The sequence below is a fragment of the Lissotriton helveticus genome, chromosome 1_1 (genome assembly GCF_964261635.1).
Source record: "Lissotriton helveticus chromosome 1_1, aLisHel1.1, whole genome shotgun sequence".
Classification (NCBI taxonomy): Eukaryota; Metazoa; Chordata; class Amphibia; order Caudata; family Salamandridae; genus Lissotriton; species Lissotriton helveticus.
The window spans coordinates 1,904,461,900-1,904,476,382 of record NC_136057.1 but is presented as its reverse complement, the minus strand read 5'-3'; the positions used below and the strand labels follow the sequence as shown (position 1 = coordinate 1,904,476,382).

At 42.3% G+C, this 14,483-nt stretch overlaps 1 protein-coding gene across 1 annotated transcript in view; it reads right to left on the bottom strand.

Moving 5' to 3' along the window:
- The window catches only part of LOC144754718 (flavin-containing monooxygenase 3-like), a 242,578-nt gene extending 228,508 nt beyond the window's left edge, over positions 1-14,070 (bottom strand). Inside the window, exon 1 of the mRNA XM_078642876.1 lies at positions 13,956-14,070. The gene's annotated coding sequence lies outside the window, so the exon portion shown is untranslated. The remainder of the gene's footprint in view (positions 1-13,955) is intronic.
- Between the last annotated feature and the right edge of the window lie 413 nt (positions 14,071-14,483).

Sequence of the window (14,483 nt, the reverse complement as noted above, 5' to 3'; positions counted from 1 at the left end):
ACTATCAGGGCCTACAAGCACATGGACAGGCTCATCATATAGCCCTGTATGCGAACGACCTGCTCATGTTCTTGGAAGACACAGGGCAACCAATTCTGGGGGCGAAGGCATTGCTACACTAATTAGGAGGGGTGTCCAGCCTTGGAGTAAATTGAGCTAAGTCATGGCTGTTCCCAACAGACGGAGATAGGGGAGGGCTGCAGGACACAGCAGGAGTGCAGTGGGAATACAGGTGCCTCCCGTACTTAGGGGTCAAAATCTAGAAGGAGAGGTGTGGCGCCGGGGCCAGGGCGACTGACGCTGGAATCTGGGGACCCCGGTGCGATCCCCGGCTCCGGCGGCAGGTTAGCCCAGCACCATGTGACTCTGGGCAATAGCTCGCTTAATCTTCCCGACGGCCCCCAGCGCCTAGAGACCCTTACGGGTGATTGTGCGCTTTACAAATGTGGACTTTACTTTACTTTACCACGCACGAGCGGATATGTTGGAGGGCAATATCGGTAGAGCGGTGAGAGAGCTGGTAAGCGGTTTTGAATTTTGGGGATCACTCCCATTGTCAGCTGCTGGGTGAGTGGCCCTACTTAAAATGGTCACCATCCCCAGGCTATTATATTACATTGGGACCCTGCCAGTCTGGATCCCCGCGCAGATCTTTAAGCAATGTATGTCCATGATTACAGGCTTCCTATGGGGTACTGGGAGACAACGGGTGGCCTTGACTGTATTAATGCGTACAAGATCAGAGGGAGGATGGGCAGTTCTTGATTTTGAAACCTACTATATAGCTGTACAGCTGAAATGGCTTACGCAAAGAGTGGTGACACGGCTGCGTGGCCCAGAGGAGGAAAGAGAGAGAGCTCCGGCACTAAGATTACTCTCTGAAATCGTACTGGACCTTCCTGTCCGGGTTGGTGCCCTTCTGGTGGACCTTAGGACAGCAAGGCAGTGCTGGAAGCGGAGTTTAAAATGAGCAGGTATGGCAGTGCCATATGCCCCTGATATTCCGCTTTCTGTGTGCGAGGTGGTCCCCCATGGAGGCTCCTGGTGGGATTTGACAGACTGGGATGAGAAGGGGTTGACTACTGTAGGAGATCTGTATGAAGATGGGAACATTCTGCTTTTTCACGACTTGCAGGAGCAGTTTGATTTAAGAGGGGGGGACTTCTTGCTCCATGCGACGCTTACTGCGGCTATTCGTGCACACTGGAAGGAGGGCCAGACTGAACCTGGCACTACTCTGGGTTCTCAATATATAGAGACTCCTGCTGGTAAATATAAAGCGGTCACATGCCTATACAAGCGTGTGGCGCAGGAGGCTGACACCCCTAGATGTCCTTAAGCGCAAATGGGAGGCAGATGTGGGGGAAGAGATTCCAGATAGGGCTGGGCCGACAAAGTGGAACGAGCGTGGAAGAGCACCATAAATGCTTGACCTGTAGGTTGCAAAAAGGCTTTATTTTGTTTAAATGATGGGGCATACTGAGTTATGTTTTTAGGTTTCAAACACATGCCCTGCAGGATTCATTCAGTGCTCAGCAGCAGGCACCTTAACCATCTAAAATATATTTTATTATGAGTCTAACTAGTGACCATATTTTTCAAAACAGCTCTCTGTAGCAGGCACGTTAACCATCTAAGCTTGCTGTCCTGAAAGTACCATCATCTAGTGTTAATAAAGCAGAAATAACCAGATGAGCTTAAAACTTGTGGCACAAAATTATTTGTTTAGAAGGCAAAGAGGAATTTGATGACTGGAAACTTAACAAATGTCTGTTTTCTTGAAGAAATGCCTTTTGAAACCATATTGGAAACAGTCATAGGACGTTTTCATTTGTCAGATGTGTTCAATACTTTGCTGTGTAGAGCTATTGGGACGGCATTACTGGTTGTGTCTCAACACTCTCTGTGCTTCCTTATGTGAAGATGATATGAAATCTGGGTAGAATTCCAAAAAGTTACAGTGAACTTTTCTCAGTTTGCAATGATAGTAGTACTCAAGGCATGAGTAGTTCTTCTACTTTTATCAAATGAATGACTGTGCCTTCACAAAGAGGGAGGCAGGCTCCAGAAGCAGTGTGTGGAATGAGGAGGCAATGGATTTGGTGAACATATGGCCTTTCAAATGAGATACAAAACACTTATAGAGAACATCACATGAGAAACATTTCTAGGTGCTTTCCGTCTCCCCACAGACACCCATTTTTAGAAAAGACTTCTCTATTCTCATTCATTTCCTGTTTGTCTTCAGATTGTGTTTTGGTTTATGATTAGGTTCAAGAAACCACTAGCATAGATTGTACTCAATACATTTGGCACAAATACAAATGGACATCAGGAAAGAGGGTTGGCATACCTCTATCACCCACTGACAGTAACAAGGATTGAAGTTAAACCGAAATGCCTTTGTTCAGTCACTTCATATGATTGGTGGCGAGCCATATGCCACAAAGAATGCAGGCCACAAAGTTTACTTTTCTCTTGTACTGTAAACTGCTCTATGCATCAGGAGAGAGACTTATTTTAAGAGAGGAGTGGTGCAAAAACCAGTCTTTTTGGTAGCCTGCTTCATGATTAGTTTTTGTGCGTTTTCTTGTTGCTGTGGAATGAGGAGCACTCCCAACTGGGGGATAGGAAGTGTAATCGAAGCCACTAGCTCTGTCAAACGCTGCCTCTCCAAAAATGTATTGATTGTCCAGTGCTGCTGCCAGGGGGACCCACAGATATGCCATTGGAATTTTCAGTTTTCGCTTGAAGGAGATGTAAATATTTTCAGTACATGTATACGTCAAAGTACTTACTATCCCTATGAGGGATAATGAAGCCCTTATCCGCATGGGTAGTATGACACAGTATGTGGTTGAAAGTGTGTTTTCTTTCCTTTGAACCTATGTTAATAATGATTCCATTTTGTGGGTGATGACCACTGAGGTGTGGTTATTGTGTTGTGGGATGCAGTGTGTGATGGTGAAATAGATGCAGAAGTGTGAGATAGACACAGATTTTTATAGTGTTCGTATGCTGACAGCTCTGCAAGTCCCTTATTTGGGTTGTTAGTTCTTTTTATATGTTACTAGCTTACCCGTAGCGCGTTGCGAAAGGAAATTCAAGGAAACTCGTTATGATAACATTCAATTTACATTATGTAATTTTTATTGAAACTTATTCATTTTAATATGGAAAACATTTCAAAGTGTTGTTTTAATCCTATTTATTTATTTGAGTGCTTGTGGATACACGATTTTTTCTTTTTCCGTCTGGTGTGTACATCAGTATTCAAAAGATTATGAGGGACCTGTGGGGCCGATATTTAAAAAAATGTTATGCCAGAAACCTTCACGGGAGTGTACTCAACAACTTCCCAAAGTTTCCTGGTGATCGGATGAATGCTGTTTTAATTCTATTTATTTATTCGCGTGCTTGTGGATACATGATTTTTTGTTTTTCCGTCTTGTGCGTACATCAGTATTCAAAAGATTATGAGGGCCGTGGGGGGCCGATATTTAAAAAAAATTATGCCAGAAACCTTCGCGGGAGTGTACTCAACAACTTCCCAAAGTTTCATGGCGATCAGATGAATGGTGTTTTAATTCTACTTATTTATTCAAGTGCTTGTGGATACACGATTTGTTGTTTTTCCGTCTGGTGCGTACATCAGTATTCAAAAGATTATGAGGGCCCTTGGGGGCTGATTTTTCAAAAAAAATGTATGCCAGAAACCTTAGCGGGAGTGTACTCAACAACTTCCCAAAAGTTTCATGGCGATCGGATGAATGGTGTAGTAATGCATAAAGGACAAACAGACAGACAGACATACTTTCGTTTTTGTATATATAGATTGATCTATGTTGATGAAGGCATGGGTATGCTCTTTCGGAAAACTAATGTATTTGGCAGAGGTAAGAAGTGCAGAGAAAGAGTGAGCGGAAATTAGAATTCTGTTTTTCATGTGCGGCAGTGTAAGGTCTCTGTGCGCTGCAACCAAGGCCAGACCCCACGTATGCGCTGCAATTAACATTAATACTGCAGACATGCCAAGTAGCACACAATAGGTGTGGTCCGCAACACCGCACTAAAATGCATTAATCACGCATTTTTAGCACCTTGACAATGCCCGTGTAATACGAGTCAGTGATCGTGAGTGTTGGGGCTGAATTTACAGCAGTGCAGCAAACGTTGGGCATACGGTTGTATAGGTGGGACACTGGAGAATTGAACGAGGGGCTTACTGCTTGCGTCATTGTTTCAAGTAAGCATTTTACATGCTGTCCGAATACTCAGCTCTGATGTTGTGTGGCCGAGCGTGGGAAGCGCTGTACTGCGCATGTCTGCCTTGGAGAGGGTTCCTGGTGAACGCTGCACGCACTCACAGGTAAAAGCATGTGACTTGCACACGAGTCCCCAGTAACCCTGTCTGGTGTCAGGCACTGACAGGTGTGCATTGGCGTATTCGCCCAACGGACCCCAGGTCCAACGTGAGAAGAGGGGATGGGGTGGCTCGCTCCCACAGGCCGCGCACAGGCAGTAGCTCAGGTGTAAACAGGTAACCTCAGAAAGAAGGCTTCCACCTGCGAGGGGCCAATGTAAGGGCTCCTGCGTGCACAGGAACAATGAGGGGAATGCAGGTTTGTAAAGAAAGGTTCTACTTTAAATACAACAATATGTACATCGACAGGAATGCTGAGGGGGATATGCAGATTTGTAAAGCATTGCACTTTAAATTCAACAATATGTGCATGCAGAGGAACATCTGATGGCCAAGGTTTGTCTATGCACAGTATAATGCCATTGCAGACCTTGGAGGGGATACACAGCAGAACTGAAGCATTGCACGTTTGGAGATTGTTTGTTGCTGTGTGTCTTCTTTATGCTGAAGGCCCAGAGCTGCCCTGCTCAGCAATGCTGCAGGTGACTCCTCACTATGCCCAAGGCCGTTAGCAATACCGGAGTGTGGCAGTGCAACAATAGGAATTTATCAGATTAAAGCAGAGGAGCAGAGGTTGAGGCCTGATGCTCCATGCTCCCACCCACAGCTCTCAGAGAAGACGCTTACAGTCTGCCACTCCACTGCACTTGGGCGGAGTGTGTGCCTGTCAGTATCAGTTCTGTGTGTCCTCCCCACCCCCTTTTGGCCGTGCATTCTTCGGTGCCTTGTCTCGCCAGTGTGCACAGTCACAGGTGACGCTGAGATCTGCACAAGGAGGTGTGCCAGGACCCCAATGTAAAGAGTAAAATAACACCCGGTGTGCTGGTGTCACTGCACCTGCTGCACCTCTGGTAGCACCGCCCCCTACATAAATACTCTAATTGTTCCCATTTCCGTGACACCTATTCACCGCCTACACTTCGAGGAGCTATCCTTCTCTGGCAGATAAGACCAGCCTCTCTATGATACCTCCCTGTCCAGAGCTGACAGGGACTCTGAGTTATCACAGAGTTCTTCTTCTCTGGTGAAGGAGGGGGCTGACTAGGACAAGCAGGGCACACACTGCACAAAGATACTCACAGGACCTGGGCGGGATCTGTGTGGATCCTCTCCCTCCCTAAAGCAGCTGTTAATACCACCTTTATTAAAGCAACTCCACTGTAGTTTTCAGGTAGGCTCCTTTTGCCTTTCATTTTGAATTACTTCCGCCCTGAAGCTACGCACTATTAAGAAAAGAAATGGAGCAAGTGCCAATTCTACTTGCTGGTGAACGTGAGCCCTCCCGAACCCCACAGACACCTGCCACTCCCGGGATGTGCTGTGTGCGCGCAAAATATTGAACACTGCAAGCTCGGGGTGATCTGAGTGTGCGGGCGCACGCTCGCATGTTAAAGAGAACAGTGATGGTTACCATTATAGGATGTCAGATTGTTGTGTGTCGATTTAGATACTGTATATATATTTCCTGATTCATGCCCTTATACAGGTACAATTCACATTGCCCTTATTTAGGCTTAGAAATCCAGCCCTTATTTAGGCATTGCTCATGCTAACCAAATACAGTCATGTTCAACTACATCCGTTCATCTTCATCACAACGAGTCCTTGGAAAACCAGACTCTTAAGCCTTTAGGACTTTCCCTTGCCTGGATATTGATTTCTCCAAGACTGTAACATAATGGCAAACGCTCCCTGAAACTCATTTATTATGCGTGAACATCTATTCCTTAAGGGTTCATTCATGACTTTCTTATGCCCGACTTGTACGTCAATACTGGCATTCCTAAACCCCTTCAAGGTATAAATATACCTTCACTTGCCATGGCAAACCACGGTGCAGTTCGGCTACCTAATTGCATGATGCGGCTCGCCACAGCAAGTTCTGAAGGAAGTCAAGTCCCCAACTGACGCACTGACCAGACGCTGTCATTCTCCTCGCAGTGAATCCAGCTCCAGTGTTTCTGACTCCCCTTGCGGGGTGTTAGAGATCGAGTCCCGGAAAAGAGATACCAACCTCTCTCTTTCTAAGGTATGGAGCAGATTAGAACCTAGCGAATCTTTTTGGCAACTCTTGGCAAAACTAAACTTAAACTACTAAACTATAGCTAAACAGCACCTACTTCTTCCCTCGTACTACACTTAGGTTAGGTACACTGGGGATTGTTTTAGAAGCACCAGTTGAGTATTTTAGCCTGTGTTCTTTATGTATGTATTTTTATATGTCATAGCTACAAACCATGCTATTGCAGTATTATTTTATCTTACTGCTAACGCTGTACGTATTATACTTCACATTCTGTCTTACAATTGTAGCAGTTCATATCTCTTGCATGAGAAGTAAGACTGTTCAATAAACCCTTTTACTGAAACGCCCGTCTCTCTATTTCTGTGCAACTCTGTAGAAACGAAGCATACATGATTGACTGAGTGAAACTGTTTTCTATTGTTTCCACGATTCTGAGATTGTTCCGATTCTAAAGGGAAACAAAGTTGTCATGTTTATGCGGTTGTCAAAAACTAATGCCTTCTTGTTCATTCGAGAACTTTCTAGTGACCTCTGAGTTAGCTGGCACACACAAGTAATTAAGTTTAATATACTCGATAGAGACATACTGACCTCAGTCCTATGTCAAAACTATAATGTATATTATTCCAATGCGCAGAGCCTATCAGGGATATAGTAACTACACTACAAGATAAGGAAAATTTGGAAAGATGCACCACATTATTATTACCTTGTTTTGTTATAGGATATTGGTGCTCAGAGTGTGTGACTATTTGGGATGTACAGCTGGGCAGAGGATATGTTACAGTTCTCCGATGACCAGCAACATGGGTCAGATCTCTTTGGTCTTTCAAGGTCTGGCTGAACTTTACGCTTGAAATAAAGAGTAACACTTTCTGTGAGTTATGTGACACCCTAATGTATGTGTAAATCATTGGTTTCTGTAATAACTCCAATTTTGCGATACTAGGGCCCAATTCACAGAACTAACTTAAAACAAAATCCTAAACTTACTACCATTTTGGTATTCATAGAAGGCACTTACTCATTTTGGTATTCACAGAAGGCACTTACTCATTTCGGTATTCACAGAAGTTAGGAGTCCTAACTTTAGGTCTCCTAAATGCCTTCTGTGAATACCGAAAGTCTTAAAAATTAGGATTTTTCTCAGTTTAGGAGTAGTAAAGTTAGGACTCCTAACTTGAGGACTCCTAAATGCCTTCTGTGAATACCAAAAGTCTTAAAGTTAGGATTTTTCTCCTAACTTTAAGACTTTCGGTATTCACAGAAGGCATTTAGGAGTCCTAAAGTTAGGACTCCTAACTTCTGTGAATACCGAAATGAGTAAATGCCTTCTGTGAATACCAAAATGAATAAGTGCCTTCTGTGAATACCAAAATGGTAGTAAGTTTAGGATTTTGTCTTAAGTTAGTTCTGTGAATCGGGCCCCTAGAGTCCACAATAAGCCATAAAACGGTTTTGTCTTTTGAGGATCCTGCTCATTTATGTGCTATGTGGTCTACGTGTTAAGGCTGATGCATTATGACTGCGAGTAGCAGGGCTTGGAGTTATTTACCTTCTTTCTACTATGACCTCGTGTGGAATGGCTAGTCTTGAATATACTGGCTGAGTTTGATTTGGTGTATGCCTTGGTAGAGACACAAACTGAACATTCATGTAAATTGCCTTTCTCTCCAACTCTCCGATGAAGCAACGGATTCCAACATGACATGTTCTCACCAGGCTTCATTCATTGTCTGCAAAATCCCTGTGATAGCACGCAACTTAACTAATACCCACCTGTAAGCACTTCTTTCACTCCTGACAATAAAGACATTTATGATTGATGTACAATACTATGTGCGGTGCAAGGATCACTAGGCCAAATTCTACTTATATACAGATAAATCCTCATGTCTGCATCACCTGTTCAGACTCTACCAAAGCGATCAGAAGGGGGACCTACGGGGAGGGCATTGCAAAGGCACTTGGGTGTTTGCTTTGGCCTAACTAATTATAAAAGAAAGAAATCATTATGTGTCACTGAATGGAGCAGAGCTAATCTAATTAGGTTGTACTTGAAACTAGATTGCAAATCATGCCTTTCTATTGATATGTGATTGACAAAGCAACTGAGCATGCAGCAAAACCTTGTCCACAAACGACCACAATGATTTAGCATAAATGGCGACGATATGGCCAATCGGACCTACAGTGAGACTAGTACATGATTCTCAAAAGTAGCTCTTACATGCATCAAAAATAGATCCAAAAAGCACATTTTTGCTTTAAGTTTCATGCAGATCTTAAGAATGTCAAACACCAATGTTTTCTGGCACTCGCCAATTACTAATGCTTGCAAAGTAAGCCATACCACATCTTTTATGCACTTAGCCTTAGAGGCAGTGCACAGACTCCCTTCATTGCCACACACAAATATAAAAATAAGAGGGAACTTTGATTGAGATTATTGTTTTGTTTGGTCACGTTAACCTTGTAAAAAAAAAACGTTCCAGTACAAAATCATCAAAAAAAGAAGAAAAAAAGTTTTTGAGGAAAACTAATCAAATGTCTCAAAAGAAAAAGAGCTCTTAGTAATATTAGTCATATTTATTCAGCTATCAAAAATACAGCATTGTTATTAATAAAATGATAAATGGTAAGTTAAACATGTGCCTTATGATGGCGTCATAGTAGATGGTAAGTTAATAATAGACTGATACAGTAATATCTGTTTGCACTTAGAGTGAAGTACAGGGTCGTAGAGTGGAGTGGCATAGAGTGGAGTGTCATAGAGTGGAGTGTCGTAGAGTAGAGTGTTGTAGAGAGGAGTTGCATACAGTGTAGTGGCATGTTGTAGAGTGGAGTGGCGTGTCATAGATTGGAGTGGCGTGGAGTGTCATACAGTGGAATGGAGTGGCGGAGATTGGAGTGGCGTGGCGTACAGTAGAGTATTGTATCATAAGTTGAGTGGCATGTTGTAGAGTGGAGTGGGGTGGAGTGGCATGTCATAGAGTGTTGTAGAGGACCATAGAATGCCATAGGGTGGAGGGGCAAAGAGTGGAGTAGAGTGTTGTAGAGTGGAGTGGTGTATCGTAGAGTAGAATGGAATGGCATGTCATAGAGTGGCATGTCATAGAGTGTCTTAGAGTGCATGGGCGTAGAGCAGAGTTTCATAGAGTGGAGTGGCAAAGAGTTGAGAGGACTGGAGTGGAGTGTCATAGAGTGGGGTGTCTTAGAGTGAATTGATTTAAAGTGGAGTGTTGTAAAGTGGAGTGTTGTGGAGTAGAGTTTCATATAGTGTTGTGGAGTGCAGTGGAGTGGCGTCGGATAGAGTGTAGTTGAGTGTTGTAGAGTGGAGTGGCATAGAGTGGAGTAGAGTCGAGAGGCATAGAGTATCATAAAGTCGGTTGGCAAAGAGTGGTATATAGTGGAGTGGAGTACAGTTCAGTCGTGCAGTAGAGTGGAGTAGCGTGCCATAGAGTGGAAGAGCATTGTAAAGTGGCATAGCAAGGAGTAGAACGGTGTAGAGTGCCATAGAGTGGAGTAAAGTGGTATAGAGTGGAGGATTGTCTGGTACAGTGGAGGGGCATAGAGTGTTGTAGAGGGTCATATAGCAGAATAGAGTGGAGTGGTATAGAGTACAGTGGCATAGAGTTAAGTGGCATAGAGTTAAGTGTTATAGTGTGTCATGTCGTAAAGAGTCATGGTGTAGAGTGTCATGGCGTAGAGTGAACTGGCGCAGAGTGGGTGGCATACAGTGGAGTGGCATGTTGTGGAGTAGAGTGGAATGGCATGTCATACAGAGAGTTGTACAGTGCCTTAGAGTTGTGGGGCATAGAGTGGTGCGGTAATTTGTAGAGTGAAGAGGCCTTGCCCAGAGGGCAGAGTTAAGTCGTAGAGTGGAGTGGCACGTCATAGAGGAAAGTAAAGTGGCATGGAGTGATGTAAAGTATCATAGAAAGGACTGGAGTGTTGTAGAGGGAAGTGGCATATTGTAGAGTGGAGTGTTGTAGCGTGTCTTTTGATATCTTATTTTTTTTTTTTTGTAGAGGTACAACAGTACTTTCTGGATACTTTCGCGCAAGTACCATTATACTCCATAAACTTTTTTTTTAGATATATCAATCAATAAAAATATTCTCTCCCTACCTCTACAGACTTTCTTAAACTGCCTAATTCCTTCCTATACATTACAACAGTACAAATATTTTATTTAAAACACACTAAACAAATAAAAGGTGTAAACAAGATGGCTGCTTTTTCATTTTGCTAGGGCTTTTATTAACCAATGATGCTGTGTTTCAGCATCACAATGTACCGCAGTATGCTGCAAAAGTACTGCGGCATACTGCGGGCCAACATGTTTCTGTCCCATAGTACTTAAAAAAACTACTAAACTAATTTAAATAAAATATCAAAAAGGACTATTTCCACATCATAATGTACATTCCTAACAAATTACATAATCCGTTTAGCCATTTTGCAACTACATCAGTTTAAAATGTCTATGGAAAATGCATTGGTGGAAAATCGTATTTTGGGTAGGGGTGGGCAGAACTTGCAGAATTTCATTCCGTGGGATTCCACAGATATACATAACAACTCTGCAAGATTCTGTGGATTTCCAAGAGCTGGCAGAATTTAGCACATTGCACTGTTTGCACTGATTTTTTTGGGCCAGGAGCTTGCTCTGTGTTTTACTGCGTGAACAGCACCACACAATGTGCCAGAGGGTGCTGCTTCTTTTTGTGACTCGAGTAGATTTTCTACTCAAGTGCCAGCTTTCTCAACGCAACCAGTTGCGACCTGCCATGACAGCTCGCGTTGAGAAAATCTCACTGGGTGGCGCTCTTTGTGCCTGAAAATCACCCTAGGGGACGGAAATTCACGCTTGTGCTCGCCAACTTAACATTGGCGAGTCACATGTGAGAAAAAACGAATCCATGGGGTGGTAGCGGAGTTTTGCCAGATCACCTCATTACAAGTGTAATGCACAATGGGCAAAACTACACAAACAACACAGGCGGAGACGAGGTTATCACCCACCACTAGTTTTGGGACCCACCTTTTTTTCTTTACACCCACTTAACTAATCACCATGAAACGTTACATCATGAGCCAATGTAGAAAAGGAATAGGTCTGCAAAGTTTCCTGGAGATACGTGAAACTGTGGTAAAGTTATTACCAATCAAAAATCTGAGAAATTCCTTTCTCCCTGAATTCTAACTATAACTGGAGCGTGGCTACCGCCACTCTGTAATGTGTTTCTGTACATAAGTATATATTAGTGAATTGGATAGATAGAAAGTGACCCATGTCTGCATATTGGGGTTGTTTTGAACTTTAAATCTTATAAGTGTTTTGTAAAGTATTAAAGACTGGTTGGATTTTACAGCACAGAACATGCTCCTGGCACTAGAAATCAGTGTGAACAGCGCGACATGCCAAGGAACTCAAGCAATTTATTGAAAGCAAAATGTGGCAAACACTGAAGCATTTCAGCTAAAAAATTGTTTTTCATGGGAGAAGACTCTTTCAGTCGAAACACGTTGGTGTTTGCTACTTTTAGCTTTCAATAAATGGCTTTACTTGGAGTTCCTGGAGTAATTCTGTTTTGTGTGAAATATGTATATAAGCTAAGGCAGTCTGAGATTGGTGGTACGCTCTCACTGATGGTTCTGACAATTTAGGGAGACCAACCAGCATGAATTATTTCACACAAATAAGAATAGTGCTTTCGACAAAAAAAATGGTGTTTCTTGAGGAAGACTTTTAGTCGAAAAGCATTGGTGTTTGCTACATTTTGCTTTCAATAAATTGCTTTGCTTGAAGTTCCTGGAGTGTCGTGTCATTTTGTTTTATGTAAAATACAGATGTGTGTATATATATGACTACCAATAGAACATTCTGCAATGAAACTACTTACATTAAAACTCGAGAGTCAACTGCACATCATGAGAGATGAGAAAAGAGGGTTTTGGTGAGAAAAGATCTTTTAGCAGTAATAATGCCTGCATCTTTTTGTAGTTTTGGTTGCTGGCTGTGTGCAAGTGTGCTCAGTTATCTAGGCGCACGGAATCACAAGTGGATCATCCTTTCTTTATGCAGCCTCTGCAAGCCCTGAGACTTTCATCTGTACACAGATTCTCTGTTGTCAGAGGAAACGTTAACAGAGTCGGACTGTCCTATACAGTAATCAGGCTGTGCCCGACGGACTGCTCTGACAGGTAAGTGTGTTGGACAGTTTTTTTGAGGTTTGTGGGACTGTTTTAAGGTCTGCTGGTACAGTTCTCACTGTTGATTTCCCAGATATTAAAACAAACATTGCAGCAAGCTCAAATCCCTGCAATCTTTAATACTTTGCCAAAACAATTATACATCTTTAAAGTTCAACACTTCCCCTCATTTGCAAACACGGATCCATTTTTTAGCTATCTTATTCACAAATGGGGTCCACTTTTATTTTAGTGCCTGGCCTATTTTCTCTTGCAGGCCAGTCTGACCCTGCCTCTGTCCCCCCCATCAAACCCTTCATGCTAGTGCAGAAAAATGTCTGAATAATTCTCAGTCACGGTCTTTTAAACTAATGCAATAGTTTAACAAGCCCCAAATGTTTCACTAATCATTAAAGCATGTGCTTGAGGGAAGAATGGGGTCAGGCCATTGAAGGGAAACTAAAGTAGAAGTCTGGCTTGTCTTTCCTGTTACAGGGCACGGCTAGCGAAGTGAACATGCCCACAGGCTAGGAGCAAATCTTTATTTGACATAATTTTTAGAGGCAGAAAGAATATTGGAAGCAGACCACCCTTAGGCAGAAAGAATAAGAACAGCATCCTACATTCTGTCAGTAGTTTGATACTTTCTTTTGTGCTATGTTTTTGAATAGTTATTTTTCAAAAGTAGTCCCATCTCCTTTCTTTACGGAGTGCATTTCTTTGTCTTATTGTCCACCAGTTAGTAAATTGAACTTCAGGGAAGATCAGGGGCCTCTTTCCGAAAATTAGAGTTAGCATACCGATTGAGGTATTTGTAATTACCATTCAATGTAAATACCAATTACATAAGTAAATGGCGTCCACTACTAAAATCAGCTGTGAAAATTTAACTACAAAGAAAAAACTCCTGCTGAAGATAAATGCATTATGCCGTCAATCCCCATTTCTGAAAAAATACTGAAACTGATGAAATGTGCCTCACTTATAACACTAAGCGATGGTCATGTGTGGTTAGTAAACACTTTCATATAGATAAGATAATTAGCTTCTTTTTTACCGGTTTATGATATGATGTTGATTTTACATATTGTGCGACAAGGTAGTGTAACAAATGTACTGTATCTTTTTGTTTCATTCTTTTATGGATTCTTGTTCATTCAAATAAAGATGTATGATGATGATACTGAACACTCAAGCCGTTATGCAATAGGCTCACTGGCCCTATTACTTCTCATGAAACAGGAACACTTTATTATTTCTGGCGTTATGCAAGACCTTTTAATTTTACTAAAATATGTATATACTTACATATAGGGGTTTTCAGTTCCTTCTCTCCACCCATTAGTGTGTTGTTGTGTTATTCACATTTTGCTTTCACCCACTACAGCATACATCATGGAGCAGTAAGTCAACTTACTTAAGCCACTGGCTAATGTCACTTTGATTGATGGAATTTTGCTGTCTCACATGGAGCACATCCACAAAGAAGCTACTTTTTAGTTTTTACTTTATGATTACTTTAGTTTTGCCTTTGTGTTTAAAGCCTGATGTGATCGCTGGCCACTTCTGACGCACGTTCCCTCTTCATCAGATCCCATCTCCTGCCAATGCTGTATTAAATTCCTTTTGAAGTATTTTGCTGTTCTGACTGCTGCAATTTCATAGTAGACCAGATAGTCCATTTGACACTGTTTGTATTGTGATCCTCTTTTTACATTTTTCTTTCTCTCCTTCTTTCTTTCTTTCCTAATTTCTTTCCTTCCTTCCTTCTTTCTAACGTTCTTTTTCTTTCCTTCTTTCTTTTTCTTGTTTTCTCTTTCTTTCTTCCTCTCCCAC